Here is a 23,383-nt window from a genome sequence, read left to right as displayed (position 1 = left end):
CCAACCTTTTTCACTGGTCATGGAGTTTTTGATACCTGAAGACCTCAAAATGCTTAAACCTCAGAGGTTCAGTCCACATTAGGTTTGATATTATAACTTGGTAGTTATGTGTTACCCATCCTATATGGTTGTTTTTGAATATATGCTTCCAGAATTGCATTCTGCAGGGATGAGATACTTATTTCTGACAATACACAATACCTTGTAAGGATATTGGGGTGTTAATATTCAAGGTTTTACACTTTCGTAAAGTCAGGGCTAAGGGAGGGGAGGTAGTGTATGTCAGAAGAGACTTTAAAAGCAACTGTAAATGAGACAGTGGTCTCTGAAGAGTATGAGGATGCTTAAACTTTGTGGGTTGCAATTCAATGCCAGGAGAGCTTTGAGAAAATTATTTTTGGTGCAATATATAGATCCCCTAACATCTCTGAGGAAATAGAGGGTCACCTATATAAACAGATGGAGCGGGCTGCACAGGAGGGGACCGTAGTGATCATGGGCGACTTTAACTTTCTAAATATAAATTGGAGTCAGGGCTCTTCTTCATCTGTGAAGGGGAGACATTTTATCAACTTTCTGCAGGATAATTTTATGGTACAACTTGTAGAAGATCCCACAAGAGGTAATGCATTGTTGGACCTTGTGATTTCTAACAATGCAGAGATTGTCCAAACTGTCAATGTCCGGGAAAATCGAAAAAATAAAATTTTAAGAAGGGTAATTTCCCGAAATTCAGGGCTACACTACAGGATATAGATTGCGATCTATAGATTGTCACATGAAGATACTAATGTTAAATGAGAGAAATTCAAATCTATATGGGTCATTATACTTCTAAATTTATTCCAATAGGTAACAAATATAGACGGGCGAGATTACACCCCGCGTGGCTTACAGCTACAGTTAGAAGGGCAATTAATAGTAAAAAGAGGGCTTTCAAAAAATATAAATCTGACGGGTCACCTGAGGCTTTCAATAATTACAAAACACTTACCAAAATCTGTAAGAAGGAAATGAAATCATACAAAATGAAAGACAGGTGGCCAAAGATAGCAAAACAAATCCCAAGAAATGTTTTAAGTATATCAATGCAAAAAAAAAATGGGTCAGAGCAGTTGGACCCCTGTATTCTGAAAATGGGGCATTGATGACTGGAGACAAGAGAAGGCGGAGATACTAAATGGGTGTTTTGTGCTCTGTTTATACAGTAGAGGTAAGAACTTCTGATCTGTGAGGTGCCAGTGTGGGTCATGCATCCTGTAATATTTTAAACTGGCTGAATGTAGACATGATCCAATCTAAGCTCAATAAAATTAATGTGTACAAGGCTCCGAACCAGATGGGTTACACCCCAGAGTTCTTAAGAGCTCAGTTCTGTTATTGCTGTGCCACTTTATAAAATCTGCAGAGGTTCCCTAATGTTGTGCCAATATTTAAAAAGGCTCTAGAACTTACAGGCCTGTAGGCTTCCATTGTGGGGAAAATATTGGAAGGGTTGCTAAAAGACTACAGACAGGAGTATATGACATCAAATAGTATAAGAAGTGACAGCCAGCATGGGTTTACTAAGGATACTGGGATTTATGGGTTTACTAAGTTGTCAGACTAATCTGATCTGCTTCTATGAAGAGGTGAGCCGATCCCTGGATGGAGGAGCAGCTGTGGATATTGTGTTCTTGGACTTTGCAAAGGCATTTGACACTGTCCCACATAGACGCCTGATGGGTAAAATAAGGTCTTTTGGTTTGGCAGAAATCATTTGCTATAGGATTGAGAATGGCTGAAGGATCGTATCCAGAGAGTTCTGGTCAATGATACCTACTCGGAATGGTCACCAGTTATAAGTGGTGTACCCCAGGGTTCTGTGCTTGGCCCACTACTATTTTATTAATTACATAGAGGTGGGAATTAATAGCACTGTGTCTATTTTTGCAGATGACACCAAGCTGTGTAGTGTAATACAGTCTATGGAGGATGTTCATAGGCTGCAGGGTGACTTGGACAAACTTTGGCGTTTGGTCATCCACTTGGCAAATGAGGTTCAATGTGGATAAGTGTAAGGTTATGCATCGGGGGCTAATAATCCACAGGCAACATATGTTCTTGGGGAGTATATCTGGGAGAGTCCCTTGTTGAGAAGGACCTGGGGGTACTAGGAGATCATAAATTAAATAACAGCATGCAATGTCAATCAGCTGCCTCTAAAGCCAGCAAGATGGACTCTTGGGATAGGGATGTAATATTACACTGTACAAGGCATTGGTTCGGCCTCACCTGGAATATGCTGTCCAGTTCTGGGCACCGGACCATAAAAAAGAATCACTGGAGAGGGTACAACGTAGAGCCACAAAAAGGATAAGGGGTATGGAGGATCTCAGTTATGAGGAAAGATTAAAACAACTAGTTTTATTTAGTCTGGACAAGAGACGACTACGAGGGGAAATGATTGATTTATATAAATATATGAATGGTCCATATAGAAAATATGGTTGTAAGTTTAAATCAAAATCAGATTAAATCAAATCAAAAGACGAGGAGACACTGTCTGCATCTGGAGAAATCAAGGTTTAATCACCGGAGGCGACGGGGATTTTTTACTATGAGAACTGTCAATCTGTGGAATAGCCTGCCTCAGGCGCTGGTCACAGCAGGGACAGCAGAGAGCTTCAAGAAGGGTCTAGATGCCTTTTTACACCTAAATAACATTGATGGTTATGTTATATAGAATTGTCTCCCATAAATCTCTTCCTCATCCAATCCCTTCCCTTCCTTGGTTGAACTTGATGGCCGTGTGTCTTTTTTCAACCGTATAAACTATGATACTATGATATTTCCCTCCAGAATTGTCATGAGCATATTTTATTTTTTTGACAACTGATGTGTGGGATAATTCCAAAGAATGTTTTAAATATATATATATATATATAGTCACTGGCTGTTGGGTTATGTTATTTCCACTGCACATAGTGGGTCAGTAAGGCCACAAAAATGCACGGTTCCAGAAAAGTTGATTGCAACCATCAATAGATATAATTAAAGTGTAGGTGCCCTTTAAGATGCCCTTTAGTGTTCTGTGTTGCCTTTTAAAATGCTCTTTCGTGTCCTGACTTGTCTAATTGACCAGGTTTGGTGCTTGAAACAACTAATTCACATGTAACATTTTGTATTGGGAATAATTTTGTTTGGTATATACTCTTAAATATTAAATTATGATCAATTATATTATGACCAATGATGACTGTAATACGTTAATAATAATACATGTACTTGCCCACTAGTTCCACAGTTCTACAATGTATACCGTATATACATACCACACACATACATTGAGTGAGAAAGGAAAGAGAAATCTCAATGGCTGCAGGATCCTACGGGGAGGTGGGAAACAGAGGACAACAAAGTGTTTTAACTTCATTTGGCAGAGCTGCACCATAATCCCCCTGGGCATTTGTTCATTCCTCAGCTATGTGTGGTTTGGAATCCAATTCTAATGCTGCTCCAAATGACTCTTTGCTGGCTCCGTTCACTGTTTGTCAAGCCACGGTCATTTTTTGTTCTCCCTCACAGAAGGCCGGTGCTGCCAGGCCTTTCTTGTTTTCTAACAGCTTGATTTATAAAGTGCCCACAGGGCCTACAAAATGTCACACAAGATTTTTAACATAAATAGCATTTCAAGTCACAAACATGGCCCCATGTGAAAGCGAGAACCCGCTTTTGAAATTCCTCAGCAGAGTCAAACAGAGTACAAAGTTTACAGTGGAAAATGGTCTGGTTATAGCACGTTTTCTACATTTGTTTATTTGGCAGCAACGTAAACCTCACAGCAGTAAAATAAAAAAACAAACAAAAATGTGGTTCAAATAAAAGACAGAAGAATCTGCCGAGCCACCTATTAAAATGCGCTGCCCTGCAGTCTTGCCATTTGGATTCGGAGGTGTTTCTTTTTGATACTTATAGATGCTATATAACAACAGATTTGTAGCTTTATAAGACGCCGCACAATGCAACATCTTACAAAGTATTGCTAAATTTACAGGCAGCTTATCTACAGTGTGCTACAAGACTACATACCTCCAACTTTTGGAAGAAAAGATGTGGGGTACAGTCCCAACCCTCTAACCATCCTCTCGTGTGTAAACGCAAAGTAAAATAGCTGTACCTTACTGGCCCAACACTAAATAATGACTCCCTTAGTGGCCCTACATAGTAAAATGCCCCCTTCTTGTGACCCACACTATAAAATGTCCCCTTTCCTGTAGCCCCCCTCCTTATAATGCCTACTTTTCTGTCGGCCCCATTTAAGATACCCCCTTTTTTTTAGCCCGCCATGTTTGGCCGATTTGTTTATGGCACCCACATTCATAATGCCCCTATTTCCATAGCCCCCATTTATACCCCCTTATTACCCACATTTATATTGTCCCTCTTAACATAGCCCCTGATTTATGCCCATTCCCTGTAGCACCCACTATCATAATGCTTCCTTTTCTGTAGCCTGCAATTTATGTCCGCTTTCCTGTAGCACCTACATTTATAATGACCCCCTTTCTGTAGCCCCCAATTTATGTCCGCTTTCCTGTAGCACCTACATTTATAATGACCCCCTTTCTGTAGCCCCCAATTTATGTCCCCTTTCCTGTAGCACCCGCATTTAATTCCCCCCCCCCACCCTCCCCCAATTTATTTCCCCTTTCCTAGAAGCACCCACATTTATAATGACCCCCTTTCTGTAGCCCCCAATTTATGTCCATTTCCTGTAGCACCCACAGTTATATTGCCCCCAATTTATACCCCTTTTCCTTGTAGCACCCACTATTACAATGTTTCCCCTTCTGTAGCCCACAATGTATGCCCCCCTTTCCTGTAACACCCACATTTATAATCACCCTCTTTTGTAGCCCCCAATTTATGTCCCTTTCCTGTAGCACCCGCATTTATATTTCGGCGGCTGTTCATAGCGCTATATATAGCATATCACGGCTGGCATCAGCTTTATGGCAAGGGATATTGACTAGACGGCAGTAAAGCTTGGTGGTATCTAGAGTTCACAGTTGCCACATTGCTTTTCTAAAGCTTTAAAGGGCTTATTATTAATGAAAGAACTTTTCCTTCTGTTTGGATGAAATCTAAAATACTCCCCAACTCTCCAAAGCCCAGAACAATACATTTCTCATTACAGCCTGAGTAGAAAACCTTCTTAGTTCCTGTGGAAAAAATAAAATGAATAATATTTTTCTGGAATGAAATCACTGTCTTGGGACAACATGATTCAGCCATATTTTCAATTTTTATTCCATTTATATATATATTTATATAAAAAAAGGCCAGTATATATTGGCTGATATATTTTAGTGGATCCTTCCAATCTCTTCTACCTCGCTAACCTCTGCTCTGTTATTAGGGGGCTGTGATAAAATCTCACACACCAGTGCACCACCGTGTTCCAAGTCCAGCTACAATCCTGTAATATAAATCCATTTTTCCCAGTCCTGCTGCTATTAATGCCACACAAAAAGACAGGGGCAAAACTATGAAAGGCAGGGCCCAATAGCAACTTCAAAATGGGCCACCACAACCCCCTCCCCTCAGAAAATCTACATATACTCATACATTTTATACACTCTTATACACATTTATGCATGGAGCTATACATTTTCTGTACAATGTGTAGCATAATATGTGTATAATGGTGCATATCCTCCATTGATTAGTGTGTTAGGTCTGATGCTGGGGCCCCTGACACTGCGGGCCCCATAGCAGCTGCTATGGCTGCTATCACTGTAGTTACCCTCCTGCAAAAGGGTATGGCTACACAGATCTCCAGGGCTGCTTCTTTACCACCGGCTGTAGCTTTGTATTGTCAAAACGGTAGACAAATTTCCTGTCACGCTCCTCTTATATATTTTACATACTGTGAAACAACCCCCTATTACACCATAAAATATCGCTTCAAGGTGTTATTCACTTTATTTCAAGGTTTTTTTTAAGCGCGGGAGGAAGCATATCAGGTAACTTGCCAATATACATCTATCAAAAGTTTAGTATAGTAAAGCCCCTGGTTCAGAAACTAATTCACATCAGCAGCTACCATTCTGTTCATAAAATGGAGGTAGATGGAAGGTCGGGGCCCACGATTGGTCATGGACCTTTATGATCACGTGCCCCTCCGTTTCCCGCCATTTTATGGGCAGGAATGGCAGCTGCTGAGGTAAAAGGCATTTCTGAACCATAAGATTTCAATTTATGTATCAAGAAACCAGTGCAGAAAATGTAATAGATGTATATTGGTAAATTTACCTAATTTCCTGCCCCCTACACGATTTACAAACTTTACAGATGCCATAAAAAAAACCCTGGGGCACAAAACACAGGACCTTCGGTCCCTGATTGGACAAGCGGTAGCTTTCAGGCACAGAAAGAGTATTATTGTAATGGAAGCTAAAAGGCTCTTCCCATCATGTGATTTTACCATACATGTAGACGTATAGATGCCTGTCCGATTCTTATATCCCACGTACAGTATATAGTCACACAATCTTAGATGTATCCCTGGAAGAAGGACTGTGAGGCTTTGTATGGTTCTTGTAAATTTGCCACATTGTCGGTAATCCACAGCTAAGTTGATTTACCTTTTGGACTAACACATAGGAAAAAACCTTTTAAATCTTGGCAATGGCTTGGAGAGTCGTCACTGAGTGGATGGAAGAAAATACTTAACACTAAATAAGATGCTTATTCATAGAAAGGCTGTTTCCCCCAAGGCCAATATTGACTTAGAATGTAAGTTTGGCAAAGTGGATACAGAGGTGTATGCACAGTAAGAAACATTTTCATTTACTGGAACATTTCCAAATATATGTTACAAAATGCACCCCGTGCTGGGAGCACAGTATGTAGAATGGACAATGTAATTATTGTGACCTTCTTCAGTTGTATCTTTCTATCCTGTTTAGTTGGGTCATGTGATCTCATGACGACCCCCTACAAATTAACATGCATTTTATGTATTTTAGAGGGGGGTCATGATCTCGGGCAACATACTTTCTGGGTGTTGTAACTGCTTGGGCTGTACCACACAGACTCTCCATAGGGGAAGCAAAAACTCTTACTACAGTTACTGCTGATGAGGAGACATTAGCCTATGTAGGCGACGGTTGTGCAACCCCAACTCTATAGTTATGGCATCTTAGATCTAGAGAAGATACTGAAGCATACTGTCCCCCCAGCAGGCAGAGCTGATGCAGTCTTTATCTGGCCCTGTGATTCTGTGCAGTGGCACCATGGGATTGATAACAGACAGCACAAAAAAGGAGAATGGTGTCTGATCAAAGCAGACAGATTGCGGCATTGCAGAGAAATCCGTGTTATTTCTCTACATTGCGTTCAGGGAAGGGTTGATGGGATGAGAAACTTTTTTTTTTTTTTAATTCCAGAGATCCTTATTTCAGACTTTGCTTCCAAAATTTATTTTCTAAACTTGCAGTAAATCTTTGCACCTGACCACTGATGTATTATTTTGTCCTTTACTCGTATACATTTGACTGGGAATATTGTCTGCCATATGTGCGCAGCGAAAGAAATCAGTCAAATGTTTGCAGGGCTATTTTTTGAGGACCCCCACCCCCTTTTCATATACCTTATTTACTCATTGCAGTGAATGGAATAGTGTAAACCAGTGTAATTCTCAACTGAGTTTTTGCAAATCATACTTTGTGTTCCCAAAGAAGAACAACAAAATGTCAACATAATGGGGCACATTTACTAAGGGTCCGCAGCCGCGAATCCGTCGGGTTTTTCCCGAATATTTCCGCTTTGCGCTGTATTTCACGGGATTGTGGCGCACGCGATCGATTTTTGGCGCAATCGCGCCAACTTTCGCGCGACAGAAATCGGGGGGCGTGGCCACCGGACAACCCGAAGGATTCGGAAAAACCGCAGAATTTAAAAAGCCATTTGTGTCGCAAGATCAAGCACTCACATACACCAGAAAAAAGCAGGTGAACTCCAGCGGACCTCGGCGCAGCAGCGACACCTGGTGAATATCGGCGCACGGACCTTAGTGAATCCCGGCAGAACCCGAATCAGCGTCAGAGAACCCGCCGCTGGATCGCGACTGGACCGGGTAAGTAAATGTGCCCCATTGTTCTCCAAATGTTTGCACATACTTGAGAGATGCTGCGCAATGTTAAAAATGGCAGTGAAAAGCATAAGATAAGAATTTCTCACGGACCTTTAAAATGTAGCACATGTATAGTTACCATACACCCGCCTCTCGGGCTGCATAATGATTTAGAAGCCGCAGAAAGACTGATATGAATGTTGTCTTCAGACATTTTAACACGTCCGACCTACATAACTCGTCCCAAACTATTTCATCACCATAGAAGGTTGTTTTTTTTACTAGTGATATTTCTCTTGAGAAAGAGACAGTGTTTGAAAAAGCAACACATGTTCTAAATGTGATCGCTGTTCTTAAAACATAACCTTCAAATAAAACAAACTCCACTTCAACACCACATTAATAATTTGTTCTTGGTAAAAAAAAAAAAGAAATGTATTAGTATGGAAGTTCAGGATCTTCTGCTAGGACATTGCTAAAACATTGGATGTGTTATCTGGACCAATCACATAGGATGAAACTCCCAATTTAAATGGTCTCTAATTTTTAAATAAATGTTGCCAAAATCAATGATACAAGTAAAAATAAGAAACATTGTTCAGTGATATATCCAGATAGATGCCTCTTCCTCCACTCACCTTGGCTTTTATCATCCTGCCTCCTTCCATCTGCCTCTCATTCTGAAATCTGCTAAATTTGTTTTAGCTAGAAAGGTGCACAAAAGATTTGCCGTTACATTGAAGCTCTTTGCATAGGGGGTGGAGAGCAGCGGGTCACGGCAGCTAGGTCTGTACCCAGCAGCTATGAGAAAAATAATAATTCACAGAGAGGTACTGCAGAGGGGAAAGCTGTTCTTTACACGTCAGAAATAACGTTATGTCCAGTGTCCACACATTAGACTACTGAAAAGTTGTTTAAAGTGAGTTACACATTGAAAGGAACCTGTCACCAGCGATCCCCCCCCCCCTCCCCACACACACACACACACAAACACACACATACCATTCACGCAGTACCTGTTAGTTGACTTTATACATGTTTCACTCATGCCACTATCCCTTAAAAAGACATATTGATGCCCTCTGTTATTAAAGATCCGGTCATGGGGGCAGGCTACCCTGTTGATGCCGATAACCTAACCCCTGTCTCTTTTAACTCGCTCATTCCCCTCATCCTGATTCCTGAGGATGGCCGGGTTAGTGGTGTCCGCATCAGTTAGGAGGAGGGGTAGCTACGCTTTAGTAACAGAGGCCATCAGTAAAAGTCTCTTTAGAAGAATAGTGGCTCTAATCCCAAGGATAGGGTTTTCAGTAAAATACGTATAAAGACATCTAAAAGGTAATGTGAGTGGTTTGTGGGGTGGTCGCTAGTGACCGCTTCCCTTTATAGGAGAGCCTACTTGAGTGACATATAGTATACACTCATCAGAAGCCATAATAGCCTATGGGGACGGATGCAACTGTATTGCATCCATGCCTGTCTCCGCCGAGCGCACACTCTGGAAGCTTAGCCTTGATTTAATTGTCCAAATAATGACGATGATGTCACCCGGGAGACATCTGGTACATCGGCTGCTGCTGTTCACTCTTCTACCTGCTTTTAGTGGGGGAGGAGCCAAATTGGATGACAAATTTAACTGTATGAGCATATAGTGGGAGAAGTCCTAGCCCCCCATTGTAAAGATACGTCAGGAATACGTGTGGCATATCCATACAATGGAGGGCTAAATCAAGATGTAGTCTTAGTAAAATCTATTCCTGATCATGGAAAACTAAGTTTCACCAATAGTTTTCTACAAGGGAATTCCATTCCATCACCAGCCGTTATGTTACAGAATTACATATAATTACATAGAACTTCACGTCTTCTCCAGGTGCATTGTGGGTCCTGGCTCCCCTTTACCCCTGGTCTCTGCATTTGTCTCCATCTTCTTTCCCTTCTTGTTTTCAGGAAATGTACAGTGAGGGGAGGAGGGGGAAGGTGTGCAGGGACACGAACTTACTCTGAACCCTCCGTCTGAAGCAGGTGATCATAGCACAATTGTTTGTGTGTACTGTAAGTGATATTCTGCTCCGGTTCAGGCAGAGTTCAGCCAGTATCCCCACATGACGGAGGAACTACATTTCAGGGTAGAGTGCACTTGCCAAAATACCTGCGAGACATCTGAATTTCTTTACGCAATACAATCGTGATGAGCCTGGGGCAAATCAATGAGACCGCCGCATTGTGTGGAGTGACACGTCCTACATCACCATCGACGGGGAGAAATAACTAGAATTCATCTGCTGGAAATGTACCCTGTGCCGTCCTCAGTGATTTATGCAGCACATACTGTCTGTATTATATTGTGTCTACTCATTGTATTATAAACAGAGTAACTAGATGTATAATCCCCGAGGAGGGATCTAGGGGACACTGCCTGCCTAATTCTGTATACAGTTGTTGATTATATGTCCTGTTGTAGTGGTTGCCCAAGGCTCTGGGGAACCTATAACCGCCTTAAACCCTAAGTGATGTCATAATCTTACATGTATTAAAACATACAACCATTGTAAATAAATAATAAATCTTTATTTATATAGCGCCTACAGATTATGCAGCGCTGCACAAAGCATGACAAATTGGTCCCTTGGGGCTTACAATCTAAACAACCTACCAGTATGTTTTTGAAGTGTGGGAGGAAACCGGAGGACCCGGAGGAAACCCACGCAGGAGAGAACATACAAACTCTTTTGCAGATGTTGACCTGGGTGGGAATTTAACCCAGGACCCCAGCACTGCAAGGCAGAAGTGCTACCCACTCAGCCGCCATTGTTGGAACATGCAAGTACTGTGTTTCTCCAAAAATAACACTGGGTCTTTTATGGTTTAAGGCTTATTTTTAGGGAATGTCTTATTTTCGATTAACCAAAATCTACTTTTATTTTTATTCAAATGTAATCATACCTTAATCCTTTGGAACATAATAAATCCCCAAACCCTGTATTCCACGGCAGATCTCTTGTGACTCTTCCTTTAGAATCAAGGAACTCAATTTCCAATGTCTAGCAGTGGCACTTTCCTTCTTATAGGCCATCTTATCCTTGTAGCCACCGCATCTGTCAGCTCCCTCCTTCTCCATGCTGCCTTCAGCTGACAGACTGGAGGGGGCAGACTGAAAGCAGCAATATAACCTGAACCCAATACCTAACAAAACAGTTCTTATGTAACTTTAAAGAGGAGAATCTCCCTTTTAATTTTGCATTAATATTATGTTTCTAAGTGCCAGATAAAGAGATATTTAGAGTTAACATCACAGGAGTGGGAGCTGTATATGAAAATTACACTCTTGGTTCTGTGGCACCTAAAAACATACATTGTACCATATTTAATGAGACTCTCCTCATTAAACTGTGTTTCTATGTGTCACAGTTTAGAAGATGTGGCCATTTATATTTGGGGCTTATCATTGGGGTAGGGTGTAAATATTTCAGCCCAACTGTAAAAAGCCTGAAAAATAATAAGGGTTATTTTCGGGGTAGGACTTAAAAAAAATACAATAAACCCAGAAGGGGGTGGGTCGAACTCAAGTAGGTGAGGACCCAAAAGAAATCACTTCTAGAAAGTGAAAAACAAAATTACAATCAGTGATTTAAAAATGTGCTTTCTTTTATTAGTTGATTTAAACAGAAAAAATGAAGCTCAGAGAATCTTTAATGGTGCGAACTTGGCCTCTGCACTGGTAGTCAGTCTGTGAAAAAAGAGATTTGATCGTATGAGAGTCAAATAATGGTGACCTCGTGATAGTATAGTGATGTAAATACAATATCAAGGGCTCACCTTGTTCATTATTCGTATATCTCAAGGATCAGAGGTCAGGTAACTCTATAAGGCAGTGATGGCTAACCTATGACACGCGTAGCCATTTTCACTGACACACGGCTGCCTGAGAGTTAAGTTTCATCCTACATGACCAGGTGCAGTAGCCAGGAGGCTGAGAGATTGCACTGAGCTTCCAGCACTCCCCCCTCCTCCTCCTCCCCCGGGCCGGCCCCTCCACATGTGTGAGCTGTGCCTAGTGTCTCCAGTCAGCACAGGTATCAGCACGGGGCACAGCAGGAGAGGTGACCCGGCCATACACCCAGGAGGCTCCTCTGCAGCTCCTGATAGTTGTGGTGGGGGGAAGATGGCAGCACAGTCAGAGGTCACATCGCTGCTGCCTTGTGTGATGTCCCAGCAGCTGCCACCTCTACACTGACCATCTCCACAGCAGGGGCAAGGTAGGACAACCACTCTCATCATATAGTAAGTAAGGTCAGTGCACTGTATGATAGAAGACAGTCATCAGGGCTTGTGTGTTTTGTGATGTACAAGCCCTGAAATAATCGCAACGCCTTGCAAATCGCCAGACATTGCGATTATTTTGCTCCTCACACCTTCTCCATGCCAAGAGGGCATGAGGGAGATGCAGACAGCGGTGCTTGCGCCCTCTCTGTCATGAAAGTTCACAGGTTACTAAGCATTTCCACACCTGTCTGATTGTAACCAATCTATTACAATTTGAGATTTGCACATAGTAATAGATGATTGGGAAAATCCCCATATACTGCCATATTGTAGTATGGCAGTACATGGTAGGATCAATCAGGCAACCTACGGTTAAAGTACCCTAGAAGTTAAATAGTATACATATTTGTTATTTAAACTATAAATATCACAAAATTATGTTTTTTTTGTCAAGGTGACACACCACCCGAGTTATGCTCGTTTTTTGGGCGAATTTTGACACACCAAGCTCAAAAGGTTGCCCATCGCTGCTATAAGGCTCCTAAAGGAAATACCCAAAAGAATTCACCTTGGCCTTTGTGACTGTCCAAAGTAGTCAAATAGGGTCTTAGGTGAGAAAGGTAAAGATCCAAGCAGAGTACTTAAGAGTTTAGGAGAGAGAAGGGTGGCTGATAAATATTAGTCCATCTGGGCTCGGGTCTTACTGACCAAACAGTCATGTAAAAAAATCCCTATACAAGCCCTATTTAGGACATAGACTATTGCACCCTGATAACTTAGCCTCGGGACTATGTTCCTACGTGATCAAAGTCCCGACTGGAACATGTCCCTGCAGTAACTGGCCCTATTACAGACCTATTCAGCAGGTATATACAGGTTTTTGAAGCCTATTGGCGTCGTATACTGTCACAAATGAGGGTCACAAATGTGTCATAGAATAGAAAAAGAAACCCAAATCCCGACAAGGCTTGTTTCGCCCTATTGGGCTCATCAGGGGAACGCTGGGTTCTTCATTAAACGCCCTATTAGAGACAGTGAATAGTTAACCCCAATGATCAGCCTAGACTTGTAGTACTATACATGTATCAGTTCAGTTTGTGTGGAAAAAGGCCTTACCTTAATGCCGTAGGGGTAACAAGGGAGTGGAATAAAGCCAGGTAATGCTTGAAGCCGTAGGAGGCAGTGTGATGCGCATTGCCACCCGATGCGCTCCGTCCACCTTGGGCGGAATCCCAGAAGTGGGCGGATGCAGAGCGGCAGAGGGGAGGAGACGCAAAAAGGTAAGTAAATGAGAAGATCGCGCGATCCTCATACATGATAGGTGTAAAAATAGAACACCTAGTAAATTGATGGACCGAACCGTGCCTGTGGCACTGGATTGGTCCAGATGCATAAAAAGGGATTTTATAAAGCCTGTACAACAAAGTGGCTCAGTACTGGGGCAGAGTAGTAATGACAGACAATTGGGGGCATTATTGATACAACATATTAGTAAGGGTACCAACATACCAATATACTTAAATACCAAACTATGCTATGGACTGTATATGATGCTCAGTCATATCAAAAAAGGAAATTGAAGAAAGCGATCCAACAAATTGGTGAAGGTATTAATATACTATGTTATGGACTGTATGTAGTAATCAGTCATATCAAAATAGTGAATCACAAAAAACAAGAGAAATTCAGCTGTTCATTGAGACCTAGTGGAGATTCCCTACGCATCCGGAAAATCCATCGTGCCTCTTTTTGTCTTAAGGTATGGTCCCAATTCCCTCCTCTATCTGGGGGTCTAACAAGATCAATGCCAATGAAGAAAAGACCTGTCATATCACCCTGGTGTTCATCGTGGATGTGTCTAGCTAATGGTTTATCCCTGTTGTGTCTTATGTCACCTGAATGTTCGCCAATCCTGCGGCGGAATTCTCGGAAGGTTTTGCCGATATATTGTTTCCCGCATATCGAGGTGGCCATATAGATGACCCCTAGGGATTTACAATTAATGAAATGGTAGATATCATACGTATTTCCTGTAGTGTGACTACTGAAGTTTTTGCAACTTTTGATTACTGGGCAAGCGATGCACCCACTGCACCTATAACAGCCTTTAATGTCCTTATTGAGCCAAGTTTGTTCTCCTCTTGGTCTTGCAAAGTGGCTATGTACTATGTACTAGGACTTAATCATAGAGAAACACCATTGCATAGATCATTAACTGCATATGGTTGTGTAATAGGAAGCATCATCATATATGATTTAGCTTATATACCGGAATTTACAACATCTCTCCCCAAATGCCCCTTTTGCTGTGTCCATAATGATTGAGGGCTGAACTGTGTATAAGTCTGCCTGTATATGAGTGTGTGTTGTTCTAGAGCTGTGTGTCAGCAATTACAGTCCATATATCAGCCACATATCATCTGTGAAAAAAAAAGCAAACTGCTAGCAAATATACCGTTAGCTTTTCCCATCGGCGCTGGCCTCCATGTGACACAAATTAGGGGCTGTGCCGTCGGAGGGTCTGACTGATTTGTCGTGTGTCGCACGCCCTATGTTAAAGGTGCACCACAAAAAAGATGGTGTACTCTGTCGTGCCAGTGCAGGGAGGCGACAGATTCATGATTTCTGGCACATGTTCTTAGTGAATCGCCGCACGGGCAGAACGCGTTTAGTGCATTTTCCGAATTGCTAAGTAAAGGCGCCCCATTGTATCCTATTTTATATGAGGGCCCAAGCCCTGTGACACACTTAATCCAGCACTGTGTATATATAACATCCAAAAAGGCCTACAAGACATTCACCTCCCGTAAACTGATATTTAACCCAATCTTGTAAATACTGTTATTTGGCTCCTGAAAAATCCCTCTTTGTGTATCCTGAATAATTACATGTATGTATGTATTTCTATAAATGTGAGTTGAGCATGTGAGGAAGATCTCAGGTAAAGCTATAAGTGGTGTTAGACGTCTCTTCACACAGTATAGTTCTGTCTACCAAGGCTGAGTGTCTTGGGTGAGAATTGCCCAGAGCCAGGATTAGCAGATCACAGAGGACAAGTGTGGCATTTGGCTAAACAATATATCAGGTGAGGCTTGTATCAGTCCTGACAAGGCAAGGAAACTTTGACACAAAGATTAAAGTAACGCCCTCTCATATTGTATCATGCTGGATTTAGATTTGCTTGGCTCCGGGCCTTTATCCTTGTGTCTGTTACATTCCTGAACACCTTGTCTAGTTCTCGCTGTGGCTGTTCCAGTTTTATGAGATTTTATGCAGGTTGATTTGTTACCCCCACCCCATATTTCTATAAATTGTTATACATTTGCTTCTTTATTTTACCTTGCTGGGTAAAAACAAAATTTGCATTTTTTAAGACTTTTTTTTTATTATTTTCTGCAAAGTCAAAAGTTTACATATATTTCATCATTATTTAGTACCATTGACCTTAAATTGTATGACTTGGGGAAAATGTTTTGGATATCCTTCTACAAGGTTGTCACAATAATTGGTAGGAATTTTGGCCGATTCCTGCTTTCAGAAGTGGTGTAGCGTAGCCCTGTTTGTAGTCGCCTTGCTGGCACCTGCCTTTTCATATTGGCCCATTCATTTTCAATAGGACAGAGGTCAGGGCTTTGTGATGGCCAAAACATTGACTTTCTTATCCTTAAGCCACTTTGTTACCAGTGTGAAAGTAGCTTTGGGGCATTATCCATTCGGAAGACCCATTTGCACCAAAGCTTTGTTTTCCTGGCTGATGCATTGAGATGTTGCTTCATTATTGTTGCTTCACATGTTGATGTTGCTTCACATAATGTTCTTTCCTCATGATGCATTTATTTTGTGAATGATGCTGCCACACAATGAGGTGTCACAGTTAAGATGGTGTTCTCATGAGTGAAAGGCTTATCCTTGTTTCCTCCAAATAATAACAGTGATCTTTGTGACCAAACAGATCCATTGTCTCCAGAAATTAATGTCTTCGTTCCTGTGCATTTGCAAACATTAATCTGTCTTTTTATGTTTCTTTTGGAGTAATGGCTTCTTCCTGAAATCTTGTTCCTCTTCCTGAAATCTTGGCTGATTTCTTGTACTTGGAGGTAAACCAGTCCATGGAATTCTACCGACCTAAGCAATAAATTCTGGTCCAATTTTCATTGCCTTGACTACCATTGTGGTGGCCCCATGTTATATCATATGGGTTTAGATGTGTTTAGACATAACTATCCAGTGTTGTAATTGGCTCACGTTGTGAGTGGATGCATTGAGATACCTGGAGATTGTGCTGAAGAATTTGGTATGTGCTTTCTATGTCAATAGATTCCAAGCTGTTTGTTGTCCCTTGCACAGTTGAGGAACAGGTCTGGAATAAGTACTGGAGTCATTACTGACATTCTTTTTAGGAAAAAAATATTTTTGTAACCTTGGACTAATAGAGAGGCACTTCTATTTTTCGTTTTATGTTTGTTGGCAATAAACTGAGGACATATCAGTAGGAAGCGGTGTCCCGTCTTTTCAGGCCACCAGGCATATTTCTTTTTGTGTTCTATACACGGTAGAGGTCACATTGTTCTCCTACATTCCTGCTTCTTAAATTCTTCACAGGCTGTAGTTGGCCTGTGTGAGGTCACATTTTTCATATATATAAACAGATATTGATATACAAGGTATAACAAAAAGGTCAGGAGGGTGAAGTATGTCTAAAAACATCAGATTGAAAAACTAAAAATATATGTCAAATATTTCGCCCAAATCTATCCATTGATGTCAAACCCGGCCCCCCACTCCCACCCCTTGGGGTAGTGTGGTGGTGGGGGGCAACTAAAAATATTAATTGGGAACCCTAATTTTTTATTGCAGATCTGGATTCCATAGGAAAAATTACATTGATTTGACCTTTTTTTGTGACAGTGCTGTAATTGGCAAAAAATCTAAATTTGTACAAAAATGTTTCAAAAAGGGATATTTCAATAAATGCACATCAGATCCCAAATCTTGAAATAGATGCAATATTTTTCTCAAAGCTATCCAATGTTACCAAATTCAAGCACTTAACCCCTTCCCGACATTTGATGTAATAATACTGCATGGCGGGAGGTGCGTTCCCGCATTTTGCAGTATTATTACGTCATGCTTCTGGTACCGGCTCCTCTGGTACAAGCCTTATGTAGGGGCAGTCGTTACAGCATCATTCTGAAATAACAATGTTTCAGAAGAATAATGTTATTTTATGAATATGCTAGATCAGGTTAGATAGACTCACAGTAGAATAACATCATCTGAACCCTATGATTCAGCATGACCATGGAAGGCTCTCGGGTCCAAAACAAAGTTTCCAGACAATATGAATTTTGTCCTGTCTTCATTGAGAACACTAACAACCCTAACTTGCTGATCAGTAGGGGTCTCAGTGCTGAGACCCCACAAATCACGAAAAATAGGGGTCCAATGGGGTCATATGTTGTTCCATCAGACTAGTGGAGCAGACTACCGCTTATGACCGTTCTGCTCATTGAATCTCTATGGAGCTGACGGAAATTGCTGCGCGCCACAGAGATTAATGGAGAAGAATGGTCATGCGCGTCTATCTGCTCCATTAGTCTGACTGAGCAACGAGGGGTCCGACGGAGGTACATGGGACCCCATCGGACCCCTTGTTTTCGTGATCTGTGGCAGTCTCAACACTGAGACCCCCACTGATCAGCAAGTTTGGCCCTATCCTGTGTCTTAACGACAATAGTTTCTAATGTATTTATTGGTCCTTATACAGTTTTTTTTTAACCCTATATTATCTACCCACTTGGAAGGCCAAGTTCCCTGCATTTTTATGTAAGGAAAAGGTTACTTTACCATAACTTGGGCTGCAGTTATGTGAGAGTTAAACGCAACTGCAGTATTCCACCAATAATGTTATGTATAAGCTAGTGCACATCTGTTCACAGTGTAGCATCCACTTATCTGCTTTTAAAAATCCTCTTTGGAGTGGGACATGCTCCTCTACATGCTCCACTTTACTTTGAAGGCTTTACACTTACAGGCTTCATGCAGAGAACATATTGGAAGAATTCACCCTTAGTCATTTAGAGGAATCCTTTAAAAACAAAACCATGAAAACATTCTTGGTATATCAGTAATGTAATCCAGTCACATGTTGAGAACATAACTAGATGGAGAACATAGTTGGTGTTTTTTAAGCTTTTATTGTACATTTGATAGAATCATTCACTTTTACTAGGCTATGTCACCAGTGTCCAAACACTTTGACCCCTGCTAATCTCAGTCTAATTTTGGTTGTGGTTTGGATATCTTTTACTCCACAGATGTTACCATTTCCTTTGCTGGTAATGAAGAGCTTTATTCTTGTCCTCATTGAGAACACATGCAGCCAAACCAATCATGGCGGACGCTATTCAGGGTAATTCTAATGTGCCGCTTTTCTTCGGCACCACATCAAAAGAAGATAACACAGTAGAGCCCGAGATACTAACACCTGGGTATAGGAAAAGCTTCTACCCAGGTTGTTTAATGCCTTAGACAAGTGGTGGCGAACCTATGGCACAGGTGCCAGAGGTGGCACTCAGAGCCCTCCCTGTGGGCACATTGCCCCAACCAGTTCACCAGACACAATTTAAAGAATTCACCTGCAGTCACAGGCAATGTAGATGGTGCTCTCACCGTTATTTTAAAGCGACACATCCTTGGCTTCTTCGGATTGTAGAAAGAGTGATAAGGTATGGACAGGGGCGGTTTATCAATGGAGGTCCTTCTTCTTTGTGGTAGAACGGAGAGCAATAAATTACTGCTTAAATTGCTGTGTTGGCACTGTGCAATAAATAATTGGGTTTTGATTGTAATTTGGGCTCTTGGTCTCTAAAAGGTTTGCCATCACTGCCTTAGACACTGTGGTCAAACACAGACTGCGCTGTCCGAGGAGCTGCAGAGGGAATGGGCTCCCACTGTCAACCCCAAACTGATTTCATGATGCTAATGAATTTAATACTGATGTTTTTCCCAGGTTTCACAATAAATGTAAAAAAGAAATTATTTGAAAATGCAACTATAGTGACTGAAAAATAAAAAAGTTCTAGTTTTGTAGAAGAAATTGATGATAAAACAAAACAGAAAAATGGCCTGGTTATTAATGTTAAAAAACGGGTGCGGAGAATAGAGTTTAATGTTTATTGATGTGTTGACCTAACTCCAAATCTTCTTTTTAGCACATGTGATGTATCCTATTGGTTAACTTTTGACTGCTTAATCTTTTTCTCCTGGAAAGTTGAAAAAACTGTATCTAATATAGATATTTGACTCTGTTAGACCTCATGCGCATGAATGCACTGGTGCCATGTGCTAGATGCTTTTTATGAGGCTAACACAAGGGTCCATTGCTTTCTATATGCTGGTGCTTGCACTGTGCCGTGGGCAAAGATGAGCAGGAATAGGACCTGCTCTATAATTTGTGGCGGGGGAAGTCAGACGGGTTGCATCCAAGTTGACGTATGTTTGAGTTTCAACAAGGATCTCAGGTTTACTATCAAATTGATATAACATGCTCATAGGTTATGTTCTATACCAGTGGTGGCTAACCTATGGCACGGGTGCCGGAGGCGGCACTCGGAGCCCTTTCTGTTGGCACCCGGGCCACCACCCCAGAATATCAGACAGGACTTAAAGAATCTTCTTGCAGTTCCAAGCAACTTAAAATATGCTGCTTTCGGTGACATTTTAAAGTGATATTTACTTGGCTGCTTGGGACTGTAGGAAAAGGGAGAATGTGTGGAAGTGGTCTTTGGAGGTCCTCCTGCTAGCCCCTCAATTTTTGGTTGGCACCTTGGGATAAATAAGGGGCGCTTTGAGTTGCAGCTTCGGCACTTGGTCGCTAAAAGGTTCGCCACCACTGTTCTATACGATTGCTCCTAGCCTGATACTGACACACAGTGCGCCAGAAATCTCCCCAATGCGTTCAAGGAAAATTTTGGTTCTGAGCTCCATTGAAAAAAGTGATGACGGGTAAATCTTTGTACAAACCTGAAGACTTTTTATGTTTTGAACACAAAAGGAAATAGAGTAGGAATGAATGGGAGTCTGACAACCTCACTAATTATAGGAATCCATCTATTAGAATCCCTGTGTGTTTTCCTAGCATCTTCTCATGACCTCCCACATCTAATAATCTTAATGACCTGACTTTGTGATGAGAATACCGTATTGAGGCATAATATATTGTTTTCATGAGCAGACGAGAGGCCAGTGCATGCTGGGATAGAATTTTACATGTGTCCTCTCCTTATGCCCTATTATTGAACTCTTCAACAAGGGACAAGTACTATAAACTGACTTGCCAGCCACTAAAGAGCCGTTCACTTGCTTTCCATAGCAAAGGAGGCCCGCGTGGGCAGGCCATGGCCAGTAATTGCAGATTTTATGGTGTTGACACTCTTGTTTTACCCTAAGTGAATGAAGAGGGGGGGGGGGGGATAGGTTGAAACGGAGACATAAAACTCAAGGATGATCTGAGAAGAGGGGGGGGGGGGTATGTGTGTCACGTTGATTGCGGTTTGGCCGACTGCCAGCCCCTAAGCCTGACCGGCAGTTGAACCATATAGTTAAGGCGTGTTATACAGCTGAAAACTTGTACCGCAGCCAATAAGTACACATCCAAAGGGCAAAAGTTTATAAAGAGTTGAGGCTGCGCTATTTAACCCACTCACACTGCATGTAATGTACACTCCAGCTATTCAGCTATGTTATTTCAATAACAATTACAGGCAGAGCAATGCAATGCATGTGTATTCCCTCTCCAAACCTACTGCCTTTATTCCTCATTGCTTATTTTTCTATTTGTCATTGAGACAAATACTGTTGTTTTCTTTTTCTTTTTTTGGTTCTGTCATTGAGTAACACATGTTTCTAGTATAGTGTATCGTTTAGTATGTGTGAAGAGCGGGACACACTGTTCACATTGGAGCAAAGTCTGCATTGTTTACATAAAAACCAATGCAACCATGTGACTCCGATGTGGAACTAACGCACAGCATTCGGGACAGTATCTTTTGTCATAAAACAACGATTGTACTACTAGAAAAATATTCTAGGATCTAGAGAATTCAACTTATTTTTAAATGAATTTTTATATTGCAGTCTTTAAAATTTTTTTTTGTTGGGAAGTTTGGAGATTTTGTACATTTTTAGAAGACCGTGAAATTTTAACTTTTTTGACTGAGTTTTACAGCACAAAAAAATGTGCTGGAAAAAACCTAACTCGGATAATACTCGAGTCTATAAAAAAATTAACACTGTACTCACCTTTCGGACGCCCCCCTCTCCTCTCCTTTTCGGGTCCCTGTGCACACAAGTGGCGGAGTCGGCGGCGCCCAAACAATGACGTGGGCATGCGGCTGACATCATAGTGTGTGTGCCAGGCATGCAAGGAGCCGGAGGACCCGAAGAAAGAGCTGGAGCACTTGAAGCAGGAAGAGGACCTCCAGGGGCATCGGGAAGGTGAGTACAGTGTTATTTTATTTTTATTTTTTTTATATAGGATACTCGGGGCAGGGGCTGGCTATACACTGGGGTGGGGCAAGGGCTGGCAGGCTATATACTGGAGGCATGGACTGGAAGGCTATATAATGGGGGAGGCATAAGCTGGCTGTCTACTGGGGGGCATGGGCTGGCTGGCTATATGCTGGAGAATATGGGCAGACTTTATACTGGGGCATTTGCTGGCTGTATACTGGGGACATGGGCTGGCTGTATACTGGGGGGCAAGGGCTAGTAATAAACTGGGGGGCAGAGGCTGGCAGGCTATATACTAGAGATATAGCAATAGCAGGCCTAGCTATAAAATGGGGGTAGGTGACTGGCCAGCTATATACTGGGGGGGGGAGGGGCTGGTTTAGCTATATACTGGCTGGAGGCTGTATACTAGGCTTATACTCAAGTCATAGGTTTTCCCAGTTTTTTTGTGTTAAAATTAGGTACCTCTGCTTATACAGGCAGTCCCCGGGTTACGTACAAGATAGGGTCCGGAGGTTTGTCCTTAAGTTGAATTTGTATGTAAGTCGAAACTGTATATTTAATCATTGTAGATCCAGACAAAAAAAATTTGGCCCCAGTGACAATTGGAGTTTAAACATTTTTTGCTGTAATAGGACCAAGGATTATCAATAAAGCTTCATTATAGACACTTAACAGCTGATTATTGCAATCTGGGACTATATAGAAACCTGGGATTGGAGTAGGTGATGCACAGCCTGCAGACTTCCTCCAAAGTGAATAGTATAGAGACAGAGAGAAAACAGAACGGAGCGCTCTCCTAGTGCATTACGCGATGATATTTAAATGAAAAGTAAATCTTTGTCCCATAGGACTCTCACCTGATCGATGATCAGTATACAGCATATAGGGTTTGAGTCGCGGGTATCCGGCTGCTCAGCGTGTGTGGTATTCCCGTCCCGTATTCCCAGGGTCACCCGGGGAAGGTTTCTTGATGTACCGATTCTACTGAAGCTCCGTATACACGTAAATCCGAGCGCTCAAGGATATCCCACACTCCCGATATATTTAATTAATATCGGATTTTATTGATAAAAAGATCAATATCACAACGCGTTTCGGTCCGGTACTCGGACCTTCGTCAGGGATTGCCTGACGAAGGTCCGAGTACCGGACCGAAACGCGCTGTGATATTGATCTTTTTATCAATAAAATCCGATATTAATTAAATATATCGGGAGTGTGGGATATCCTTGAGCGCTCAGATTTACGTGTATACGGAGCTTCAGTAGAATCGGTAAATCTGGGACTATAGTAAAGCATTCAGAAAACTTCACCAGAGGTCAGAGGGGTCTGTCTGTAACTATGGGTTGTCTGTAAGTCGGGTATCCTTAAGTAGGGGACCGCCTGTACTCAGGACGGCTTGTATATACAGTACTTATATTACAACATTAAAAAATCATACTAATCTCTATAAGGAGATATTTTCTTGTAGGAAAAAACTGA

The 23,383-nt window shown here is 41.7% G+C and overlaps 1 protein-coding gene across 2 annotated transcripts in view; it reads left to right on the top strand.

Moving 5' to 3' along the window:
* VPS13D (vacuolar protein sorting 13 homolog D) overlaps positions 1-23,383 on the top strand; it is a 134,391-nt gene that overhangs the window by 93,989 nt on the left and 17,019 nt on the right. The gene's annotated exons all lie outside the window — the stretch shown is intronic.

Source organism: Engystomops pustulosus, chromosome 6, assembly GCF_040894005.1.
Source record: "Engystomops pustulosus chromosome 6, aEngPut4.maternal, whole genome shotgun sequence".
Lineage (NCBI taxonomy): Eukaryota > Metazoa > Chordata > Amphibia > Anura > Leptodactylidae > Engystomops > Engystomops pustulosus.
The sequence above is the reverse complement of the archived record's forward strand: the minus strand, read 5'-3'. Positions and strand labels throughout refer to the sequence as shown.